Below are 25283 nucleotides of genomic sequence, written 5' to 3'. Positions count from 1 at the left end.
ATGAAACTTGCCTTTTCATGAAATAGTTTAAAGCAAAATGTTTTACTCATTCCAAATTGTATGTATGAAGTTTCATTTTGAGTTTTAGTTTCATTAGAAAATCTGTGAGTTTGTAACTGACTTAAATTAAATCTACTAAACCCCACCCTCTACAGCCCTATTCAATAAAAGGGGAGTTATTTCGATAAATTTCAGATTAAAAAAAATAATTTGCTTTTTATGTAAATGTAAGTCTATGTCTTCTTATCTAATGACTTTGCTCCATTAAACCCACACCCACACCCACCCACACACCTATAACCAAAATCTTTCTCTATGCTCTGAGAGGAAAGACTGCAAGGAAGAACTCCCGTGTTTTTATCTTTCATACCTTTGAGTAAATTGTTATTCTTTCACTTAAGAAATGTTGTTAGGTAATAGATTAACTATCTCCTCACATTTGAGTGGGGAGAAGACAATGGCAACCCACTCCAGTACTCTTGCCTGGAAAATCCCATGGATGGAGGAACCTGGTAGACTGCAGTCCATGGGGTCGCGAAGAGTCGGACATGACTGGGCGACTTCCCTTTCACTTTTCACTTTCATGCGTTGGAGAAGGAAATGGCAACCCACTCCAGTGTTCTTGCCTGGAGAATCCCAGGGACAGGGGAGCCTGGTGGGCTGCCGTCTATGGGGTCGCACAGAGTTGGACACAACTGAAGTGACTTAGCAGCAGCAGCACATTTGAGTGAACAGAATGCCTATCACACTGGCTGGGCTACATTAAAATATACACAAATAAATAAACAAATGAAAACACTCATTACTGTAGCTTTCTGCTCTGCCTGTGTGACCACCTGCAAAGAATACAAAAGTAGTATCAGCATAGGATACAATGTCACAAGTTGGCCAGAACATTTTTTTTCTGCTCCCAAGAAGGAATTAAAGTTGGTTGATATGTTTCCTTTTGGTTGTGGAAAAGTACTGAAGAACACTTAAATCTGAGAAGGTATCACCTGCTGTGTGACCCTGGGCAAGTTACTTAATCTTTCTGACATGTCCCCTTATACATTGAACACATGTTCCCTAGTGTTAAAAAATAAGATAAAATGGGATTCATAAATGTCTCATCTATTTTTAAGATTATTATACATACTAAATTCTGCTGCTGCTGCTGCTGCTGCTAAGTCGCTTCAGTCGTGTCCAACTCTGTGTGACCCCATAGAGGGCAGCCCACCAGGCTCCCCAGTCCCTGGGATTCTCCAGGCAAGAACACTGGAGTGGGTTGCCATTTCCTTCTCCAATGCATGAAAGTGAAAAGTGAAAGTGAAGTCACTCAGTTGTGTCCGACCCTCAGCGACCCCATGGACTGCAGCCTGCACCAGGTTCCTCTGTCCATGGGATTTTCCAGGCAAGAGTACTGGAGTGGGGTACCATATAAGATAATACATATTAAATATTTGGGGTAGGTTTAAACTACAGACCTACACCTTGTTATTTACTCATATCAGATTGAGTTTAACACTTCCGATAACTGTTTTTATTAGTTTTTTTTTTTTAATTTTTTGAATATCTATTTTGTGAGTTGCTAATAGTGGGCCTTAACCTTTAACAGTGGGCCTTAACCACCAAAATTATGATTTTACCCTTTTTTCTTTCTTTTTTTTTTTTTAAATTTAAAGAGACTTGATTCTTGACAGTAGATATTAATGTTCTAAGATTTAAGGAGAATCAGGAATGTCTCTTTTATTAAACTACATCAATATTATCACTAGGATTACACCCACTTGACATCTTCCAGCCCCATGCTAAGCATACCATTCTCCAACAGTTCTCTCTTCCTTCTCTCTCTCTACCCAGTCTAACTAGGGTCAGTGATCATAAGACTTCAGAGAAATAAATGTTAGGGACAACCAAGCAAATGCTTCTTTAGCATTCTTTTTTTTAAAGATTGATTTATTCTAATTGAAGGATAATTACAACATTGGGATGGTTTTTGCCATACATCAATTTGAATTGGCCATAGGTATACGTGTGTCCCCTCCATTCTGAATTCCCCTCCCACCTCCTCCCCACCAAGCCCTCTAGGTTGTCACAGAGCACTAGCTTTGGGTGCCCTGCCTCACGCATTGAACCTGAACTGGTTATCTATTTTACATATGGTAATGTTTATGTTTCAATGCTATTCTCCCAAGTCATCCAACCCTCTCCTTCTCCCACTGAGTCCAAAATAGCATCTGTTTTTGATGTTCTGATTTAATGTGTGTGTGTATTTCTTTTCACCTTCTACTCTAACTGCTCTTTCAAGAACACCTATTTTGTGGTCAGTGCTTAAATATAATTTATTCTCTTGGGGATTAAAGTCATTGTGAAATGCAGAACAATTGCTTGGCAATCAACCCACGTTCAACTTAGAGGCATGCCTAATTACTGACAGATGAAGGAGATTTTCTGCCAAATAGTAATAGTATTCTATTCTAAGATATAAAATAAGAAAACAAGTTAAACAGAGGTTGGTGGTTTAGATCTTTGCAGGAAACTACTTCACCTTCCCACAGGCTCTGAGTTGGCATGAGATAGATCTCATTACACTTTCTCACACATCTCTTGAAAGTATGAAAACACACTTAAAATATTTGAAGAAAACTGGATGTCAAGTAGTGATACTCTTAATTTTTCTTTCTTTTCCATACAGAGTATCGTAAGAAAGGAAAGAATCTAACTCATGGGGCCTAAAATTAGTTTAATCTGTAAAGCTCTTCCTTTCAGGAAGAGCTGCACTAATAGTTAGCATGGTTCTTTGTAATATATTCATGAACTACTGCCTGACTATTATTTTGGGGGAAAAAAAAAGAAATCAGAATCAACCTGTCTAATTGCCTGTATTAAAGATTTGTTTACATTTTTAAAGAAAACTGTAATAAACTAAACCAATAGATTTTTCTTATTAGAACAAAAATCCCAAATAGTCTTCACCAGTTGAACTCAGGCAACCTTCACCACTTCCTCTCCTCTGCACCAAGCTACCAGTCCTGTCGTTTGCATTTTCCCCTGCTTCTTCCTTTTCATGACTGATAGTTGGGATCATTCTTTGGCAGCTAATTACTTACCTTTTTCTCGAAGGAGAGTCTGTATTTTTAACCTGTTATAAGACAACTTAGAAGGATTTGCTGCTGCTGCTGCTAAGTCACTTCAGTTGTGTCCGACTCTGTGCGACCTCATAGACGGCAGCCCACCAGGCTCCTCTGTCCCTGGGATTCTCCAGGCAAGAAGACTGGAGTGGGTTGCCATTTCCTTCTCCAATGCATGCATGCATGCTAAGGGGCTTCAGTCGTGTCTGACTCTGTGCTACCCCATGGACAGCAGCCCACCAGGCTCCTCCATCCATGGGATTCTCTAGGCAAGAATACTGGAGTGGGTTGCCATTTCCCTCTTAGAAGGATTTAACTAACCTGAAATACAGAAAGGGAGTCACAGGCAGATTTGCTGGATTTTTGCAAAGGTATGAGGGCTTCACCAGAATGCAGAAAGATACACACTGTTTGCTATTTGTCATGGATGCTCTATGAATAAAAACAGTGTGCGCCTATTAACTATTAATATTGTGTGTAAGCATTAATTATTTTTATCATATTTTTACACACTAGGCTATACCATTGATTTTTTAAGCAAAGCTGTACATCTGATTTCTGTGAATCTTTTGAAAAATATTGTTACTCCAGCCCCATCCCAGATGTTAATCAGAATTTTCCAAGATGCTGCTGGGGTAGTATAAAACTGGAACCTAGTTATGTGTATTTTTCAAATGCTCCAGAGGGGATCCTCATTCATTTCCCCAGTGGAAAGATTTGGTGACATCCCATTCTGAGTATTTTATCCTCAAACATCCATATGTCCTATGACAATTTCAGTAGGTGGCACTCTTTCCACCCGTCAGCTTTCCTCTTTGGTGGGGATGAACCCTAAGTTATCCCTGGCAATCAGGAACAGATCAAGAGTGCAACTACCTTTTACCACACCAATATTGAAAACAGATAGCAGAACTTACGTTTGTAAACAATTTGTTAGTAAGGCAAATTTGGAGTAAGACATACATTAAAGGGGTGGAGGGAGTAGGCAAGGGCGTGTAGCTCCATTTATTTATTACATAGATAATAATCACTGATCTAAAGAGCTCAAACATGCCAATTTCTAATATACAATTGGGAAACTTAAGGAACAGGGTAGAGAGAAAATGATGCTAACAAACAAGCAAAACCAAGTAGAGGTTAACAAGAGTTTTTGTTTCTGTTTTTGTTTTATAAGAAGAATGGGGAACACTAATGTTATTGCAAAAAAACCCCAAAACTCCCTAACAACAAAACAACCCTCCTCTCCCCCCCACATGCATTAATTGTGTGAAAAGTTTATCATGGCATTAAACATAGATGTCTGTATCTGTAAGCTGGGGAGAGAGCACAGTGTAGCTTGCAAGGACATGAGCTTTAGAAACAGATAAATCTAGATTCAGATTTGGACTTTGGTTCAAGCTCTTTAATCCCAACCAAGTTACTTGACTTTTAATTCTCAATAAACTATTACCTACCTTAATGGTTATTCTAAGCATTAAATTAAAAGATCAGTTCAGGCGCTCCGTCCTGTCTGACTCTGGGACCCCATGGACTGCAGCACACCAGGCCTCCCTGTCCATCACCAACTTCCAGAGCTTGCTCAGACTCATGTCCACTGAGTCAGTGATGCCATCCAACCATCTCATCTTCTGTTGTCCCCTTCTCCTGCCTTCAATCTTTCCCAGCATCAAGCTCCACTACTTTGGCCACCTGATGTGAAAAGATAAGGGATCTGAAAGAATTATCATAATGCTTGGTACATAGCCAGTATTTAACAAAGAAATATAATGCTAGGTATATGTAAGTGCAGATGTTGAGTTTTTTTTTTTTTTTTTTAACAGAATATTGGGAAATTACTGTGAGTTTTGAAGGGAAGATTTTTATACTAGTTAGTACTAGTAATGGTACAAAAATTTTGGAGGAAAGCGAGCAGGAAAAGATAGGAGGACAGTTTGGGTATAATGAAAAAGGTCAAATCTTGGATTCACAGAACTTGGGTTTGAGAGGTGATCATTTATTTGCAAGCAAGGTCACTCAACCTCACTTTTCATTTTTATAAGATGGGAATTAAAGGCCATTTTGAATGTGGCATATAATTTTGAATATTAAACTTTTATTAGTGTGTACCTAACCATAAAAAGACTAGTGTACAAAAACTTTTTTTTTTAACTTTACAATATTGTATTGGTTTTACCATACATTGACATGGCACCCCACTCCAGTACTTTGCCTAGAAAATCCCATGGACGGAGGAGCCTGGTAGGCTGCAGTCCATGGGGTCGCTAGAGTCGGACACGACTGAGCGACTTCCCTTTCACTTTTCACTTTCATGCACTGGAGAAGGAAATGGCAACCCACTCCAGTGTTCTTTCCTGGAGAATCCCAGGGACGGGGGAGCCTGGTGGCTGCCATCTATGGGGTCGCACAGAGTCGGACACGACTAAAGCGACGCAGCAGCAGCAGCAGCAGACATGGGTGTACATGCGTTCCCCATCCTGAACCCCCCATCCCACCTCCCTCCCCATCCCATCCCTCTGGGTCATCCCAGTGCACCAGCACTGAGCACACTGTATCATGCATCGAACCTGGACCGGTGATTCGTTTCACATATGATAATTTACATGAAAAACATTTTTTAAATTAACTATTCATTTATTTTATTTTTGGCTGTGCTGGGTCTTCGTTGCTGTGTAGGCTTTCTCTAGTCCTGAGAGGGCGCTACTGTCTCGTGCGGCGTGCAGGCTTCTCCTTGCGGTGGCTTCTCTTGCAGAGTACAAGCGCAGGCTCTAGCAGCGTGGGCTTCAGTAGTTGCATCTCACGGGCTCTGGAGCGCCAGCTCCGTAATTTTGGTAAGTGGACTGTTGCCCGGTGGCATACGGAACCTTTGGACCGTTGGCAGGCAGATTTCTAGTTGTAGAGAACAGGAGGCTACTCTTCGTTGTGGTGCAGGGGCTTCTCATTGCGGGGGCTTCTCTTGTTGCGGAGCACGGACTCTAGAGCCTGCGGTTACACGCATGCTCAGTAGCTGTGGCAAGTGGGCTTAGTTGTTCCACGGGCATGTGGAATCTTCTTGTACCAATGATGGAATTGTTTCCTGTATTGGTGGTTGGATTCTCCTCCACTGTACCACCAGATAAGTCCCCCCAAACACTTTTAAAACTATAAAAATCTTATATCAATGTGGACTGGTGCTGAAGTAATTACTAATAAATTTCATTACTGAAGTTTATCACTGAAAAAGAAGAAGTGAAGTCGCTCAGTCACGTCCGACTCTTTGCGACCCCATGGACTGTAGCCTACCAGGCGCCTCAGTTCATGGAATTTTTCAGGCAAGAGTACTGGAGTGGGTTGTCATTTCCTTCTCCAGGGGATCTTTCTGACCCAGGGATCGAACCCGGGTCTCCTGCTTTGCAGGAAGACGCTTTACCGTCTGAGCCTATCACTGAAGCTGAAAAATTATTCTCTCAAAGAAAGTGGAACATTAAATGTGTTACCAAATTTGGATGAGAAGAAGAGTAGTTACTGGATTGCAGATTCAGAATTCATGAGAAGGAAATTCATGGATGTCAGGAACACATTGGCAACACTTCTAGAGGCATTTCCATGAGATCTCTAGTGATCCTAATATTCTTTTTATAACACCTTTGGCAGTTTTTAAATCAGATTAGATTTCTGAGTTTCATCTGACATCTTGTTTTAACCCCCATTAAGTCAGTAGACACATTTGGTTTGAGTGCTAGGATTATATCATTTGTATCTATTTCTTTAAAAATTTCCAAATTATAGAAAGAGGAATTAACCATATGAAACAAGGTCAGGAAAAAAAAAAATAAGTAAAAATCACATTAACAAAAGAGAATCATAATATTATGATCCTTGGCTTTAGACAATGATTATTTATATTAGTAACAATGTATATAAATAATTTAAAGTGTTCTAAATGGTTCATCTCTTGGAGATTTTTTTTTTAACTGGCATTCGACTTATGTTAAATAGATACCTTGTATGGTGTGCAGTAATGTCACTAGACAAAAGAAACAAGAAAGTCCCTTCACAGCAATGACTGCTGTGCTGTTTGAAGGTCAACTGTCTCTTAAGCATGCAGAGAATCTTTATCATGTCATGCTTCAGAAATATGTTTTTGGAGATGGGAAACAACAGGCCATAATTTAATGTTTTTGTTAAACCACTATAATTCTTTCAAAGGAGTATGTACCACAACTCTTTTCTCTCTGTTAAAGAGAAAGTCAAGTCCTTAAGAAAATTTCCTATTCTGCAGGAGGGGAGGAAAGTAAGAATAACCTATTATTTTTTGTTAGTACAAGAAATTTGCATTGTAAAGCAAGCTGCTGTTGTCAGCTCTTTAAAGGACAGAGCAGACAGGAAGCTGCCTCCACCCTAAGAGGCTTAGAGACCAGCAACTGAGTTAGACAGCAGGTGCCCAGGCCAATCAAGTCAATTTTCTAACACAGAATAGCATGTCATGGAACTTGTTCTATTAGTCTTTTTTCTCTGGTAAGGAAGCAAGGATTTTTCTGTGTGGAAGCAGAGCTGGTCTTTCTAGTTGGAGGGGGTAAAATGGTAAGGAGTTTGATAACAATTGACTGTTGTTAAAACAACAAATTATCTTTTAAAAACACATTATCCACACCTATAAGAGGAGGAATCTCAAGAATGCACACAATTAATAAAAGCTGGCTCTGAATTACTCGTACAAATGTGCACTAATATTTAGTAAACAGCTGATTATGTGCACTATAGGTTTTCTTTCCCAGAAATCGAGGTTAAGAAAGAGGGTGTTTTTTTTTTTTTAATCAACAATACAAAATTTTACTAAAATATTTTATACCTGTAGACGTAGAATTTTACTTCCTTTTGCTGTTGAAAAGTCACAATAGCCAAGAGGAGTAAGGAATTTTCTTTCAAATTAACAAAATGTCATGGTGGTTAAGGGTGGGGTGGGGTGCAGAGAAGTTGGCAAGAAAAGGTTCAGGGCCTGTCGCAAAACCAACTGCAAGTCAAGTGTGATTCCAGACAGACAAGAACCACCTGTTACAACACAGAAAGAGGGAGGTATTTAAAAGATAAATGAGAAAGAGGTGACCCTACAGATCATTTCCCCAATTATCATATACATAAGTAAGGGAGCATTCAGGTAGTCATATCAAACTCATGTCAGTACAATATTTGCCGCATGTTACTCAATGTAAGAAGACATATATTTACTTATATACTTCTAGTCAAACAAGAAAAACTCCTGGAAGTAGAAAGTTTATGATCGGTAATAGTATTAATAATAACTACCTGGGCACTTAGTGTCATATTTAATTCTCACAACACACTGTTTTAATAGTGGCTCAGACAGTAAAGAATCTGCCTGCAATGCAGGAGACCCAGGAAAGATCCCCTGGAGAAGGGAAAGGCAACCCACTCCAGTATTCTTACCTGGAGAATTCCATGGACAGAAGAGCCTGGCAGGGTAGTCCATGGAATCACCAAGAGTAGCACACCACTGAGAGACCAGCACTTCATACTTGACAGATAAGGGCACTGATACACAAAGAGTTAAGTACCATGCTTAAGGTCACACATTTAGTAAGGGGTGGAGTCAAGATCCATCTAGGTCTGACTCCAAAGCCCATGTTTTCCACAATTCTGCTGTTTTGTGCTGGACACAAAGGTAGGTCACAGTCTTCAGGAAACTTTACATTTGGGACTTGAGAACAAATTACAAGGCACCTGTTAAACAGCTTACAGCTCATTAGCAATTACCAAGACTTCAAAGACACATTGGTGTGCAGTTAAAAAAGATGGAAATTCATTTTACATGAATGCTTAGGGAAACGAATGATCTTGCTTAGACAAGTTCGAAACCAGAAGTCGAAGTCAACTTTGTCTCAAAGTGGAATAAACAATGTTTCATTGGAACACACTTTAAACGCTCTTCTTTGTTACAACGTAACATACAAACAGTTGCCTTTTTAAAGCCTTTTCAAAGAGGAAATATTCCGATCTCATAAAATTGGGTAAAGCCTTCACTTCTTAAAGAAATTACGGACAAAAAATGTAAGCTATACAAAATAACTTGTGTTGACTTAAGAATAGCCTGGTCACAATGTAGCGATCCCAAAACAGATGTGCCCCCAAAAATCTATCTAAAATTTGAATGCCAGTAACGTGAGAACTTCTAATACAGGGCCAATCTCAAAAACTATCAATCTGATATAAAGATTCACATGGGCTTTGTTCTTTATCTCATCTTCAACATAAATGATGATTCTTTTTAACAAAGCATTAAAAAGAGAAGCAAATCTACTTGGCAATAGAAAAGAAAAACTGTCAACGGATGCGAGTGATTGTAGAATCCCGAACGTCAGGGAAAATCGAGAGTCCGTCATTCGGAGTCTAGTTCTTTACGGGTCGATTTCTTCATTACTTAATTATAAGGCTGGGCATTTTTGCAAAATAGAGGCTCTCACGCGAGAAATTGCAGGTTTATTTCTTACGACCGAATTTAGGGAGAAGTAAGGAGTCACTGTTGAGAAAGTCCTCTCGGATCTGCTTGAATCCTTCTTCTCAGCCCACGTGGCCAAAGTAAACAGAAGGTGGGCTGGGGCTGTGAGAAGCGGGCCTCGGTCAATTTCCTAATTTGTCGAGTCTTTGAGACTACAGGCCCCTAAAGCACTAAGGGCATGCCCTCTGAGAAACTGGGGAGTGCTTCTGCAGAGCGAGATTAACACGACTGTGGGGAGAGGATGCCAAAGTGGGGGCGAGGCGGGGCGAGTGGACCTACCAGGGGTTGGGGTGCGGGCCTGCGCGGGCGAAGGTGGGTGCGCTCCGGGGCGTGCGCGAGGATACCTGCCAGGAGGTGGGAGTCGGGGCGGGTGCGCGGGCACTGGGGATTAGGGAGGTGCGCATCTACCCTAAGGTCTCAGTGGGTACGATACCAAAAAAAGTTTAAAAGGTTCAGCTGGGGTCTCGCACCCTCCTGCCAGGGACTCACACTACCTCCCCCGTCGCGCCAGTCCCACGCCTCCACCTGGGTGGCGACCCGTCCAAGGGTCCCGGGGTCTGGACCTTCCCCCGCGCTCCTCCGGGCGCACTGCTCCCCTCCCTGGCTCCCCAGTCCCAGCCTCGAGAGTGCGCCCCTTCGATCGGCCCCAGGTGCCTCCGGCTTTTGTGCTGGGAGCCCCGGGGCGAGGAGCCAATTCCCGGGGAGTCCGGGCCGAGAGCCCCGGGGCAGCGGTGGAGGCCCGGGCGGAGGGGAAGGAGGAGGCGGCCAGGAGGAGGAGGAGGAGGAGGAAGCGGGGCGGAGGAGGCGGAGAAGCGGGAGGAGGAGGAGGCGGAGAGCGGCGGCGGCGGCGGCAGCGGCCAGTGCTCGGGCGGCCCCGCCGCCTCCTCCTCGCGAGCGCCGCGCGCCCAGGCCCGGCTCGCATGCGAGTCACGTCCGCCCCCTTGCCGCGGCCGCCCCGAGACGCCAGCCCCGCCGAGTGATGAGAACAGACGTCAAACTGCCTTATGAATATTGATGCGGAGGCTAGGCTGCTTTCGTAGAGAAGCAGAAGGAAGCAAGATGGCTGCCCTTTAGGATTTGTTAGAAAGGAGACCCGACTGCAAACTGCTGGATTGCTGCAAGGCTGAGGGACGAGAACGAGGTCAGAGCGCTTCTCTTATGCCGCGAAACTCTCCCTTTCCTCTCCCCTTCGCTTTCTCTCGGGCTCACAGGGACTGGGGAGCAAAGCCTGCAGTGTCACCCGCAAATACCAAGAGGGAAGAAGGGAAGCTTCACAAATTACTGGAGCCTCTTCAACATGGCTGACAAATATAGTTTTAATTCCCCCCACCCCCCTTTTAAACCTGTAGTTGTGTGTTCCCCTCTCTCTCCTGTTAATTAATGCTCGTGCCCTCCTCACCCAGAAAACTTACCTTTGTGAGTCCGGCCGGCCGCTTTCCCGGCCTTTTATCCTCCGGAAAGTGATTTTTCTCTGCTTTCCTTTCTAAACTAGTTCAGCTGTCGGGGGGCACGACTTTTTCCTTGAATCTTCCCCCACCCCCTCCCTCGGTGGAAGGCAGACGAGCCCCGGGTTTATCCTCACCCACCCCTGGGGAGCACACGGACCGTGTGGTTTTCGACCCTTTTCTCCGCTGGGGGTCTGGATCTGAGTGTGCGTTTGCGTCCGCCCCCTTCTGCCTGCCCCGTGTCCCCTTTTCGGGGGGCCGCGCTCAGCGAGTGTCAGGGCGAGTGGAACAGGAGTCCACTCGGTCGGGGGTTGTTGTTTTTTTTCTTTTTTTTCGTTCCCCCCTGAAGTCCGCGGGTTTTGTTAGCGCTGCGGAGCCGAGAGAGGAAAGAATAGTTTCTTGGCTTCCCCAGACAAGACCCGAACCCCACTTTTCTCAAGGTACATCAGCTCTGCCATGGGCTGTACCTTTCAGCGTGGGGGAACGTGTGTGAGAGCATTTGTGAGCAAATCTGTGTCCTGGCTTTGTGCTTTTCCCAAATCAGCTTCGTCGGGTTCACCGGTAAGTGACAGGCAGACACAAAGGCAGGCGCAGGCCGGGGGAGGGGGCAGACGGGCGAGCGCGGGGACGGGGGGAGAGGGGTGAGTTGGAAGACTGCAAGGTCAGGGGCGCAGAAAGAAATGAAACCCAATCCCAGTGAAGAAACGGAGAAGCAGAGAGCACATTTCTAACAGTCTCATCCAAATTTCTCTTTTTCGCAGTTCTCTGGTCTTTTTATCTTTCTGCCTTTCTCTGTGTGTCCCTTTTCTCCTCCCGTTCTTCTCCTTTTTCTCCTTCTTCCTTTACTCATACATGACTCTTGATGAATCTTTTTCATGGAGGCTGCTTTTCTAGTGATACTAAGCTAAGTTTCTACGGAGAGTTTTCTATCTGTGGCAAAATAAAGTGTGGGCTGGATAGACTGCTGGGAAGGTCGAATGTGAAATATAAGTGAAATGTACAGGCTGGTGCCCTCATGACATACTTTTAATTGTATTGAGTGAGTTTTTCTCCTCCTCCTTGTACTGTTTAGGAATTGAAAAGGGGTCATTTTCCAGTCGTTTAAAATTTAGTAAAATATTTTTGTATTTGCCTGTCTAGGGAGTAGAATAGAGCCACAGTTTAAAATCTCAAATCATACATCATGCTTTTCTTTCTCCAATCAGGGATAGATAATGACAAATCCAAATCCAAAAATATTCATCAATAAATGATCCAACATAAAAGTAAGATTCTATCTTAGGGACAGTTGGAAATGTATATAGGAAAGATACTGGCTATGGTTTGGTTTGATTTAAGGCTGTGGGTATTGTTGCTTGGCTAATGAAATCATTATATTTGCATTTTAATGGAAAGTCGAAATACTGGAGGGGAGTTATATTCTTTTCCTTGTTTGCTTGTGTTTCATAATAGGTTTGAAGTAGAATATACATTTCAACATAATAAATACTGATATTTTAATGCTATTAAACAGAGAAGTGTTAGTGAAGGATTGGAAAGTCAAACAAGTTTAGAAGTCATGTATACAATTAAAAGATGGATGGGGAAAAAACGCAATAATGGACATTGTTCCATAAATCCCATCTCCAAAACTACTTGTCCTTAGTAATTGACTTTGTAACTCTACATTTTGATCTCTGGAAAGCAGTTAAGTTTAATCGTTGTAGATGCATGATTCCAAGGGAGACATGTTACTCATCTTTGTGGAATAGAAACAGCTCATTTGGTTGTTCTTATTTGTCCTCAGATAATAAAGAAAACACTTAAAGAGTTTAGCAGAAATGCTTACTATCTGTTGAGAAAACTGTGGTTAATTATCCCAGCAACTGAGAATTTAAAATATACAATTCCTTTTGCCAAGAGTAGTATCTAACTACTCTTGGCAAAGTAGTTAGCCAGATGTCACTAACTACTTTGGGGGGACTTTTCCAATGTTGTATATACTGTCTTCAGGCTATTCAACTAATAATAGATATAATATTTATTGTTCACATTGATAAATAAGAATATCTACATTGGTTAATCATTTTGAGTGTGACCATGAAGGCCTGTTCTTTCCCAGCATCCAATTTAGACTTTTCTGAAAGTAGCTACTAATGAATATTATATAAGGGATTTCAATGATTATAAGAAGGACTTGTACATTTTATTCACTAATCCAAATAAAAGTGTTCTCTTTTATTAGAAAAATTATTTGAATTACTATGGAATAGTTTACAATGAAAGATATAACCTCAGCTCTTTGTTTACCATATTTGTGAAAGTCAGTGCTACCTGGATTCTTCAAAAATTTCACAGCTTGACCTGTTTTGGGTAATTGAATTGTAGTGGAGTCATAGTGGAGAATAATAAGATAGATAGTTTTTCTTAAACTACAATATTGTTTTGCTTATGTTTAAAAATTGAGCTAATGCTTAATGAGAAATTAACTTGGAATAAGGGAAGTCTCTTGTCTTGTTTAAATTCACACATTTACCAAACTTCTTAGGGCTCTGATTAGATCTGGCCTCGTGCTGGTCCATGCCAGGAGCCAACAGGATTGATAGGATTTTGATTCAGTGGCACATGGATGTAGACATTAGCAGGTCCGCGTCACTCCCAGCAGGTGAAATGCGGCTGCCCAGGAGTTGCTATGACAGACTTCCAGAGTTCTGTTTGGGCACTTAGATAACAAAGACTGGAGTTAATGTTTTGGTTTCACTTGTTGGAGTTAGAATTTCTCTATCAATTTCTCCAGTGCTCCACCCATACACAGTGCTGTAAGCCAGATGTCACTATTGAAATGTATTTCCTTATTTGCTGACTCATTAAGAAGTTCTTATGATTCACAGAAACACCTGGCAGAACACCTTATTTTTCATCCTGGCCCAAATCCAAGTTAGTATATTCTTATGAATTCTCAAGAAATTACCATAAAATGTTCTCAAAAGCTTTAGATGTTTCACAGTTTTTAGAATGTCCAATATTTAGAAAGTGTTCAATCTGCTTTTCCTTGCCCTAATTCCTTCTACTACAAGAGTTCAATTGTTGTCTTTGTTGTTGATGTTGTTGTTAGTTAGAAGAATTTAATAGTCTTACCTAGCCATCTTCACTAGGAAGAGACTTCTTTTGTAAACAACCATGTAGACTGTTCCACTCTAATCTTTCTGAGTCATGGAGACAGGTTAAAACTTTGGATCAGCTAGCTGTCAGTATTGGTTCATGAAAGTAACATTTTCTCAACTCTTAGGCCATCACTGCATAGTAGTTCTTAAGAGTAGTAATGGCACCAGAGCCAGTAGCAAGAAAATATCTCTTAAGCCAGCTTTACAAATGGAGTCTTAACTGTGGGAGAGTAAGGTTGCCAAGTAGAGCTGGTGGTTATCTTGGAAACTGTGTTGAAGAACACAACCACAAATGATTTTGCCAAATATACAGTATTTACTTGGTCTAGATCTCCAATTTCTATTTTGATTCACTGCCAAAACTCAGTGAATACTGTGGCATTATTTAAGAAGGTTACATAGTGCATCTGTTGTTTTGGTATGTTGTAGGAGAGAAGAGTTTCAGAAAGGAAGAGGGTAAAGCAATACACCTGAATCATTGTGACTAGCAGCCAAAAAAGAATTGTGTGTCTTTGCTTATTTCCAGCATTATTCTTATCCTAAATTGTGCATTGCAGAAAAATCCTAAGATAGACATACAATACTTTCTCAGTAAAATAGATTTTGGTTGCCCATTCCAAAATAGTAAATTCTATCAGCTTTCATTTATACCTTTTCCACTTGTCATGAAATGCAGTTAAGTGCACCAGGTTTCAAGAACTATAGATAGATGGTAGGTGGATTTTGAATATTTTGTGTAAAAATAAATTCAGTGATAATGTCAACCTACCTGCAGTATTAAGAATTTGGAAATCAACATTTTATACTTACTAAGGGTTGTTCCTCAAAGTGACTTGAATTCAAGCTTTGGATAATCTGAGAATTAAGTAAAAAGATGAGTGAATTGGGATGAAGTGTTTTGGAGGACAATTTAGGACAGAAAATGAAGTTATTGCTTCACTAAAAATACCATAAATGCTTCTTTCAAGTTAGATTTATGTCTGTTGAAAGATTTATGTTCTGAGAATAGCACTGAAACATGTATATTATCATATGTGAAACAGATCGCAAGTCCAGGTTCGATGAATGAGACAGGGTGCTCAGGGCTGGTGCACTGGGATGACCCTGAGGGATGGGATGGGGAAGGAGTTGGAAGGGGGGTTCAGGATGGGGGACACATGTGCGCCTGTGGCGGATTCATGTGCATGTATGGCAAAAATCACTACAATATTGTAAAGTAATTAGCCTCCAATTAAAATAAATAAATAAATAAAAAAGAGTTATGTTCTATGTCTTTTTATTCCCTAATAGAATCTATTGGTATACTGCTAGGTCCAGGTTTAATTTGTTGGGGGTCAGGGGTGATGGGGTGAAGGTGCTCAGAGGGTACTAACTTCCAGTTATGAAATGAATAAGTGCTGGGTTGAAAGCATAGTATGGTGACTATAGCCAGCAATACTGTATTGTATATTTGAAAGTTGCTCATAACTATGTGAGGTCATGGATGTGTTAACTAACCTTATTGTGGTAGTCATTTCCTAATATTTACCTATTATAAATTGTTACATTGTATATTTTACATTTATACAGTGTTATATGTCAGTTACTCGAAATAAAAGCTGAGGGGGAAAAGATACAATGAATGATGTAGAAGTAGCTAAAAAATGTCATTTAACTAGAAAATGTGTAATCTGTTCTCAATGCATAAGAGAAAAGCAAAGTAAAAGGTGTTTGGTGATACCAGTGATGAAAGCAATGGTGCTGCTTTTTCCTTAATGTAACTTCTACAGGTTATGGCAGTTGTCCCATAAAAGCCACCCATTATAAGCATACAGTTGAATGATGTTTTGTAAATTTATATTTTTAAATTTAAAATTGTTTTGAGCTAGTTGTAGAGTCACATGCCATTGGTATGAACTAATAATTGGACATGGACGTTCTGTCCAGTATTCCCCAGTGGTAACATTTTGCAAAACCATAGTATAATATCCCAGTCAGGAGACTGACATTGATGTAGTCTACCAACCTTACTCAGATTTGACTTGAATGTTTGTGTAGGTGTATGTTTCATTCCATATACCATTTCAAAGATAATTTAATCATTGATAATGTAATCATTTGATCAGATAATTTTAAACATTTTCCCTCCTGAAAACAGAAGTTTAACACAGTTTTACTTCATCAATCATGTGATTGTGCTACCATGCCTTATCAAAATGTGTATCAGAATATAGGTTTTTGTTTATTCAAATATTTTAAGTTGTTATAATGTTTTATGACATTTCAGGTTACATCATTTGATTCTTATCACAACTCTAGAAATAGGTGGTGGTGGTATTATCCCTATCTCTGGAGAGGAAACTAATGCACAGTGAGATTAAATAACTTGCCCAAGTTCATACAGCCAGTACATGTCTTAGTTAGGATTTGAATTTAAGCAGTCTGTCTCTGGAGTCAGTCTTTTAACCACTATACTGCTGCTGCGGCTGCTAAGTTGCTTCAGTCATGTCCAAGTCTCTGTGACCCCATAGACGGCAGCCCACCAGGCTCCCCCGTCCCTGGGATTCTCCAGGCAAGAACACTGGAGTGGGTTGCCATTTCCTTCTCCAATGCAGGAAAGTGAAAAGTGAAAGTGAAGTGGCTCAGTTGTGTCGGACTCTTAGTGACCCCATAGATTGCAGCCCACCAGGCTCCTCTGTCCATGGGATTTTCCAGGCAAGAGTACTGGAGTAACCACTATACTATATCACCACTAATAATAAACATGTAGCGGTAACATAGGCTATGTAGGGAAATTCATAAAAGGAGACTTAAAATGCATGCAACTATCTACACAAAAACTTGTGCCTGAATATTCGTAGCAGCATTATTAACAATATACATGTGAAATCAGTTTGAGAAAAGAAACTGGTCGGCAGAAGTCTTTGTGATGCCAGGACAAGTGGGAAAAAGAATCTGAACATTGATGGCTCTCCATGTTTTGCAACATATAGCCAGTCTTTAGAAACACCAACAAAATTTTACAGATTGTTAATGGTAAAATGAGTTCAGATTTTTAGGAATAGCCCTTATGAAATTAGGACATTATTTTTGACACATTATTTTGACTTCATTTTAATTTCTAACTTTATATACTTCTAGATACCAAACATTCTTCTTCTTAAGCAGTACTTCTTTCTCTTTTATCCTGTTGAGAAAGATGCCAGTTGGGTCCCTTACCTTGATACCATGACTGTTAACAGCTCTGGGGGAAGAGCCAGTGATCTTGAAGCATTCAGCTTTAATAACATGTGCCTGTTGTTATACTCAATGAGGACATGTCTTGGCTTCATATAATTACTGTAATCATTTCTTTTTCAAGGAATAGCTATAGAAATGACCCAGAGATACCTTTTAAGAGTATGATTATAGCATTTACTTGTAGGTTTGTTGTATATTTGTGCCAGGTTCAAGTTAGACACTCTTGTTAGAACCTTTTAACCCATCAAGAAGTTGACGTAGTGATTGTTCAGTTCAGGTCGCTGAGTCATGTCTGACTCTTGCAACCCCATGGACTACAGCACACCAGGCTTCCCTGTCCATCACCAACTCCCTGAGCTTGCTCAAACTCATGTCCAGTGAGTTGGTGATGCCATCCAACCATCTCATCCTCTGTCATCCCCTTCTCCTCCTGCCTTCAATCTTTCCCAGCATCAGGGTCTTTTCCAATGAGTCAGTTCTTCGAATCAGGTGGCCAATGTATTGGAGTTTCCACTTCAGCCTTAGTCCTTCCAATGAATATTCATGACTGATTTCCTTTAGGATGGACTGGTTGGATCTCCTTTCTGTCCAAGGGACTCTCAAGAGTCTTCTCCAACACCACAGTTCAAAAGCATCAATTCTTTGGTGCTCAATTTTCTTTATAGTCCAACTCTCACATCCATACATGACTACCGGAAAAGCCATAGCTTTGACTAGATGGACCTTTGTGGGCAAAGTAGTGTCTCTGCTTTTTAATATGCTGTCTAGGTTGGTCATAGCTTTTCTTTCAAGGACCAAACATCTTTTAATTTCATGGCTGCAGTCACCATCCACAATGATTTTGGAGCCCAAGAAAGTAAAGTCTGTCACTGCTTCCATTGTTTCCCCATCTATTTGCCATGAAGTGATGGGACCTGATGCCATGATCTTAGTTTTCTGAATGTGGAGTTTTAAGCCAACTTTTTCACTCTCCTCTTTTACTTTCATCAAGAGACTCTAGTTCTTCTTCACTTTCTGCCATAAGAGTGGTGTCATCTGCATATCTGAGGTTATTGATATTTCTCCCGGCAATCTTGATTCTAGCTTGTGCTTCATCCAGCCCAGTGTTTCTCATGATGTACTCTGCATATAAGTTAAATAAGCAGGGTGACAATATAAGCCTTGATGTACTCCTTTCCCAATTTGGAATCAGTCTGTTGTTCCATGTCCAGTGACTGTTATGGAAAGCAATAAGGTAGAATACAGGTCTGATCTTTCTTATGGGAGAGATGAGTAGCTTATTTGCTTCTACCATCTCTTATTTCTTGTGACACTTTTTGAACCACCTCAGCTGATAGTAGATTTTTATGCTATTTTTATTATATTCAAAAAGCTATTCACTGAATTTGAGTGTAGTACTCCATCTTTGCTTTTCTAAAGTGAAAGTGAAACTCTTTGTGACCCCATGGACTATACAGTCTATGGAATTCTCCAGGCCAGAATACTGGAGTGGGTAGCCTTTCCCTTCTTCAGGAGATTTTCCCAACCCAGGGATCAAACCCAGGTCTCCCACATTGCAGGCGGATTCTTTACCAGCTGAGCCACCAGGGAAGCCCAAGAATACTGGAGTGGGTAGCCTATCCCTTTTCCAGTAGATCTTCCCAATACAAGAATCGAACCAGGGTCTCTTGCAATGCAGGCAGATTCTTTACCAACTGAGCTATCAGAGAAGCCCATGAAAGATACACTATATTCAAAAGAAAAACAGTGGGCTGTGGATATTTACTGATGGAATGACTGCTCTCTTCAAAGAGAACAGACTTGCCCATGATCAAACATAGACAGTAGATCTCCCACAAAGGTATACCATACATACTATTGATGTCTTTCACTTGCTACTTTTGCAGTTTTGAGATTTATTAAATTTGTGGATGTCACAAAGTAATGATCATTTTAATTACGATTGTCATGATTCATTAGTTATTGCTAAAACTTGCCTCATCATGTCTTTTTCTTGATAGAGTATTAAATATTGTTTCTATGATTAGATTACACATTAATGGAAACTCTTCACCCAACTCTTAGAGTTTTTATTATTTCTCCTCAAATTGATTTTTTTTTTTAATCTAGCAATGGATAAGAAAAAAGGCTTAAATAGTAATAGTGAAGCCTAGAGGATATAATGTGGTCTATCTCTGAGTTATTTCTCCTATTTTTCATTCCTGCCTGCATTGAGGAACAAGAGTACTTAATTATTATTTTAAAAATACCTTAATTATTAGCTGTGCTAATTCTAAAGTAAAGCACAAGAATCTAAAAATAGTGCAATGATACCACACCCGGATTCCATCACTAACCTACTGTCTTGTTCCTATTAATTTATTTTTTAATGTTTGTTCTTTCAGCACTTTTCCCATTTTTGTTTGAAGTCTCTTACTTTGAAGTCACAGAATTTTCATATTTGCCATTGGCTATAAAGTTCTGTCAGTTCTTTTATAACCTTTCATGATTTTTGTATTAAAAGGATTACTTTTGGACTCCCACTAATTAGTTTGGATCACTATTAGCCTTTTGTTTGTCTTCCTGCTTACATCATAACAGAACAAGAAATCATTTGTGCAAATACAGTGATAGTTCATAAAATTAGAGTGAGCCTCTTAAAAAGTGAATTCAGTTATTTGGATATTAATTTACTTTATATTCATATTTTCATGTGCCAAACATAACTAATAAAAGGAAAAAAATACCATAAATGGATACTTTCAAATATGAGGGAAGGACATACAGTGATGTATGTCAATTATTTCTCATTAAAACAGGAAAAAATTTTAAAAAGCATGAAGGAAGAACAAATCTTCCAACCTAAAAATACTCACCACATAAATTATTTTTGTAAAAAGAGAAGCAGGTATAGTTCAGCGAGAAAGCATGCATTCTAAACTTTGCATTCTAGATTTCGTCTATCTTTATTGTAATCTACTCACCTAAATGGTGTTTTTTTCCTTTTGTGAAGTTATACTATATAAAATTGAAGTGAAAACAAAGGTGTATTCTAATTTTTGAATTATCTACCACATTATAGCTTGGAGAAAAACATATTGACCAAAAAGAAAGCTAGTGAACATTTTACTAATAGCTTACAAAGGTAAAATAACTATGACATAATTATGTATTTCTACCAGAAATCAAAATTAGAAAGGACATTTGGTTAACTTTGGGAACTAAAATTTCAATATATTGAAACAACATTTTTAATCAAGCATATAGAAAATACAGGATATGGTATTTTAAAATGACTAAAATATATGCATGAGGTTTTGCTGAAGTCAGTATTTTTTTAAAATAGTTTAATTTACTACTGATAATTTGCATCAGTATTTTTGCATTGTTATAATTTGTCATGTTTCAAGTAATCCTGAAGATTATGGGAAACTTTTCATATGTAGGAATAAAAAGCTTAGTTGTTGACATTGTCAATTTCCTTTAATATAGGTAAGAATTTGGCCTCCTTAAGGAATAGAGCTTGTTTTCTGTAAACAAACCCATGTAAAAGATACAATGAGTATAGTGAGGGTAAAATTTAAAATAAGAAGACAGGTAGAAAACTAAACTGTACTTCCATTCACTCAAATGAAGTTATTGGATACTTTCCTCTGAAAGGATCATATTGTAATTTTATTTGGATGTAGAATTGTTACTTTGCAAACAGTTTGCCTCCTTAGTGTCTTAGTAGTTGTTGTGTAATGCAATCTTTCATAATAAGAAAAACAATTTTTGAGAGGAGGTATAAAGTGCATTCAGAATTCACTGTTGAGATTACAAAATTTGCCCTAAATTTAATTAGGCAGGCAGTTAATTTTGATCATGTCCTAGGTCAGGAGCTACTTAAAGAAGAAAAGAAATGTGATAGAGATTGGTCATGTCCTCCAGTTCTTCCCACTGCTCTTTTTTTTTTTTTTTTTTGCACGGGGCAGGGGTTGGAGGGAGAGAGAAAAAACCTCCCTAATAAATAATTCCTTGACACTCACATGCTCTTTTTTTAGGGCCAAAGAAATAGGAGGTTTCTCTCTGGAGCTTGTTGACACTTTCTCGCCTTGCGATTACACGCGGTCACAACAACATTTGCCACGTGGGTTCCGTGCGCATGGCAGCGCTATTTACAAACACCATCCAGGGATTCCAGAGACTCTTATGTAACAGCTGAGAGTACGGGCTTTGTGTGTCCGTGGGCGCGGAGGAACCGAACAATTTTATTCATAATGGGGGAGCCCTTGTCTGGCTCTGATGGGGTCCTGCATCAAAGTTCACCGAAGTCTAGGTCAGGATCTACCTAATATGCAACTTGCCGGCGCCTCAAAGGCTGTGCCTTAGTATAGGATCACTCTTTTCTTTTCCCCGCCCCCTCTTGCGGCAAACGGAATCCGTTATGCCAAACTTTTCTGTGTGCGTTTTTTCGAAATGTGGGCAAATTGTGTCTTGGTTCTGGTTGTCATTTACTTCTACCACTTGTGACAGAAATGCACATGCCTGCCACCCAGTCTCACAAATGCTTTTTTTTTTTTTTGAAAAATATTTTCTTATTTGTAAGCAACTTCAGGTGCAAGAGAATTGGTAAACTGACTTGGTAACTCGACACTCTGACCACAGAATACTCAGGAAAACGGTTGTTTGATCATCCTCCATATCCAGTTCAGTTGTACCCATCCCTGTCATTTCTCACCTCCCTCTTAAATTTTCCATTATCACACCTCCCTCAGCCCTCTTCCATCTTAAGTTACGTATCAAGACATGGTATTTCTTTTTTAAATTAGATTTCAATATTTAGGAAATTGTTCTTCTTTTCCCATATTGCTTTTAAGAGTTTTTCATTTATACTTATCATTTTTTTTAAGTCTCAAGTTAAAAATAATTAAAACACCCAAGAATTTGTGTCTCATCCTGTGTACCTGTGTTCCTGGTGCTTTTTTTTTTTTTTTAATTGTAAATTGTAAATTGACTGGTTGGAATATTTAAAATATGAGTAAATTTTGAGTCCTTTTTGATCAAAAAGGATCCTAAAATGCAATACAAAAAAAGGACTCAAAATTTACTCATATTTTAAATATTCCAACCAGTCACTGGTTATCCAAAAATAGAAACCTTGCCTAACAAAGAATTGAAATTAAATCATCAAAAAAAACAAAACCAAAAAAAACTTGTAGTTACTTAAAAACTTGGGCTGTTTGAAGTCTTCTTTCATAGATTTTTTTTTTTCTAATCACACTATCTTTCTAAAAAGAGGAATGATCAGAATCTTTGAAATGTGGTACTGTAAATAGAAGGAATTTAACTTTTCAAAATAAAGAATTTTCTCCCCAAGAGATAAACCAAACACCAAGAAATGTTTGGTATAGGAATAATTTAGAGGTTATGTCTTCAAGTCTATTATTTACCTATGAGACTTAGAAATTAAATTTGATCTGTTTAACAGCTGGATGTGCTCTCTTTTAGAAGAAATTATCAAGAGAGTGATTAATTTAACCAATATAAAGGAAATTTGAGAATAGACATTTTCTATTTTTTCTTGCTGAGTAAAATTTCCTTCTAAATTTGAAGATAATATAATTTATTTAGTGGTTATAAGTTATTGTACTTTTTTAATACATTAAGATTTAGTGAATTTAGATTATAGGCTTTAAAATTTATTTTCATTTTTTATTTGCATGCTTATCATTGTTTTGACCTGAAGATGGTGTATTTATCTTAATTGCCCTAAATTCAAATAGTGAAAGTTTGTGTGAAATTACTTATGAGTATACTTTCTTCCTAAAAGCAGTACCATGTCTGAACACTCTTGAGCTTTCACAAGGATGATCTTAGCCTATGTTAGAACATTACCATTTTCCTCTCTTCTTATACCTTTATTGGACAGTAAATTATATATGGTTATAAACTGAATCTGCTCAGAATTTGATGAAGGTTGTAAGTTGATTCATTTCTGCTAAGAAAGGGATTAAATATAACTATTTTTGTTTCACTTGAAGCTGCAAGCATTCAGTAAACATTTATTCAATAGATGGCCTTCCTTCCTGAAGGTGAGATGAACAGCAATTGTCTCTGTATTATAAAAGATTAAAGTGGTAGATCAAATGTGAAGGATACCGAGCAAGATGCAGTGTGGGAATTTAGGTTGTTTTCTCTCTCCACCAACTATTGAGAGCATGTGTTTGCACATGCTTGTGTGTGTTCTCTCCCTCAAAAAGTTTTTGGACTTCTGAGTTAATTTCTCTTTGGTAGGAATGATTAATTAAACCATAGTAAAACTATCTACAAATATAAAATTTAAAAAATATTGATGTCATGCATTTTCCCAAATATCGTGAAGGTGAACAAAATCCCCAGGGTCTTTTATAGAAACTACTTTTATATGATTCCTTAGAAGACCGTTGAGGAATCATATAGGCGCTCACACATAAAAACAAACAGCTGGTGTGGTGATGTTAAAATTGGCCAGGGTGTTCCCTCTAGCGTAGGAGTCCTAGGTCATAATGATGCCTTCCCATGTGGTCAAGCACCCATGGCTTTCATGTTTACACACACAGCCCCAGAATTCTGAACACCAGTGATGCAGCAGTGGGGGAAGGGGTGATCTGTGTCTCACAAACTGTTTAATGACCTGGGTCATGAATATTGATAGAGAATAAGAACGAACCGATTGTGGTAAAATGTGCCTGGAGGGGAAATAGAGTAGATGCTTAAAGCAGGCTTTCCACCCTCACCCCACAAGCTCTGGATTGTTTATTTTAAGCTATCATTACCACCCAAAAGGAGCTTTCTACTTTGAACTTAAAATAGTAGCTTTTAACCGGACAAATGAGTAAGCGCTTTGGTATCCAGGGACTAGAGGTGACAAAGCTCACAAGAGTGTCACTCTCTTTCGTAACCAAGCTGACTCAGACTCTTTTGGAAGCTTTTATGGCAATTTAACCAGCTCTAATGATATTACCGCATAGGTGCATGGGAACAGATAATTGGAGCTAGAGCTGCCATTTTCTCCAATTTTAAAATTGTTTCATACCCATCATTCCAATTTTATTTGTGAAAATAGGCCAATCATACTACATATAGAAATGCTTTTCAAAATCACTGCATTTATTTGTATAGAACTGCTTTGTTTACCTGTGTAAACATGTAGCCTATGTCTACAACAATACAGAGGAAAATACCTTCTTATCTGGTAGAATCAATGATAAAGGGGAAAAAAGAGTGAATGGTAATTCTGGAAAAATATATGATAATAGCATGGTGGTATTCATGCAACTAAATGGCAAGCAACTATTTTTAAGCATGGAAAAGACCTCAAAGGATGAGGGGGGAACATGTTATAAACAAGGAAAATATAGTTTTCAGTAAATAAATGCTTTATTACAAACTATGGACATTTAAAAGATTTGTTTCAAACTCTTTCCTCCTTGTAACAAATTATCCAAGACATTATCTACCTATCTCTGAACTTTTAACGGATTGTTCTGGACTGTGGGTTTAATTTTGTATGCATGTATGTGTATGTTTGAGTATGCGTGTGTTTGAGTATGTTTTTCTGTTTTAGATCTAGCTATGCAAACTAGAGACTTTGCCCACTACTTATAAGATATTGCTCCCTGGATTCCCATCACATTTACTTCAATATGTCAATAAATCATTCATCAGATTTGCAAAAAATGTAGCTTATTTTCAAAGATAGAATCATAAACTATTATTAACAAGAAACAGAAACTTTAGAGACTATCTGTTGCATTAACTAGAAAAAAATGGCAGCATAGAGAGGTGAAGACCATTGCCTCAAATTGAATAATGGGATATTTATCATTCTGCTGCTGTTGCTGCTAAGTCGCGTCAGTCGTGTCTGACTCTG

The 25283-nt window shown here is 39.1% G+C and overlaps 1 protein-coding gene and 1 long non-coding RNA gene across 5 annotated transcripts in view; one reads left to right on the top strand and one right to left on the bottom strand.

The window, feature by feature from the left end:
• LOC138988211 (uncharacterized) overlaps positions 1-11267 on the bottom strand; it is a 28207-nt gene extending 16940 nt beyond the window's left edge. For 2 of the 3 annotated variants that reach the window (XR_011464464.1, XR_011464462.1), the window contains exons 1-2: positions 11016-11267; positions 4565-4799 (exon numbers count right to left, since the gene is read on the bottom strand). This is a non-coding gene — a long non-coding RNA (uncharacterized lncRNA). The remainder of the gene's footprint in view (positions 1-4564; positions 4800-11015) is intronic. The other variant, XR_011464463.1, reaches the window with a different exon arrangement.
• The window catches only part of TET2 (tet methylcytosine dioxygenase 2), a 143419-nt gene continuing 128709 nt past the window's right edge, over positions 10574-25283 (top strand). For both annotated transcript variants that reach the window (XM_070372062.1, XM_070372061.1), the window contains exon 1: positions 10574-10744. The gene's annotated coding sequence lies outside the window, so the exon portion shown is untranslated. The remainder of the gene's footprint in view (positions 10745-25283) is intronic.

The sequence above is a fragment of the Bos mutus genome, chromosome 6 (genome assembly GCF_027580195.1).
Source record: "Bos mutus isolate GX-2022 chromosome 6, NWIPB_WYAK_1.1, whole genome shotgun sequence".
NCBI lineage: Eukaryota > Metazoa > Chordata > Mammalia > Artiodactyla > Bovidae > Bos > Bos mutus.
The sequence above is the reverse complement of the archived record's forward strand: the minus strand, read 5'-3'. Positions and strand labels throughout refer to the sequence as shown.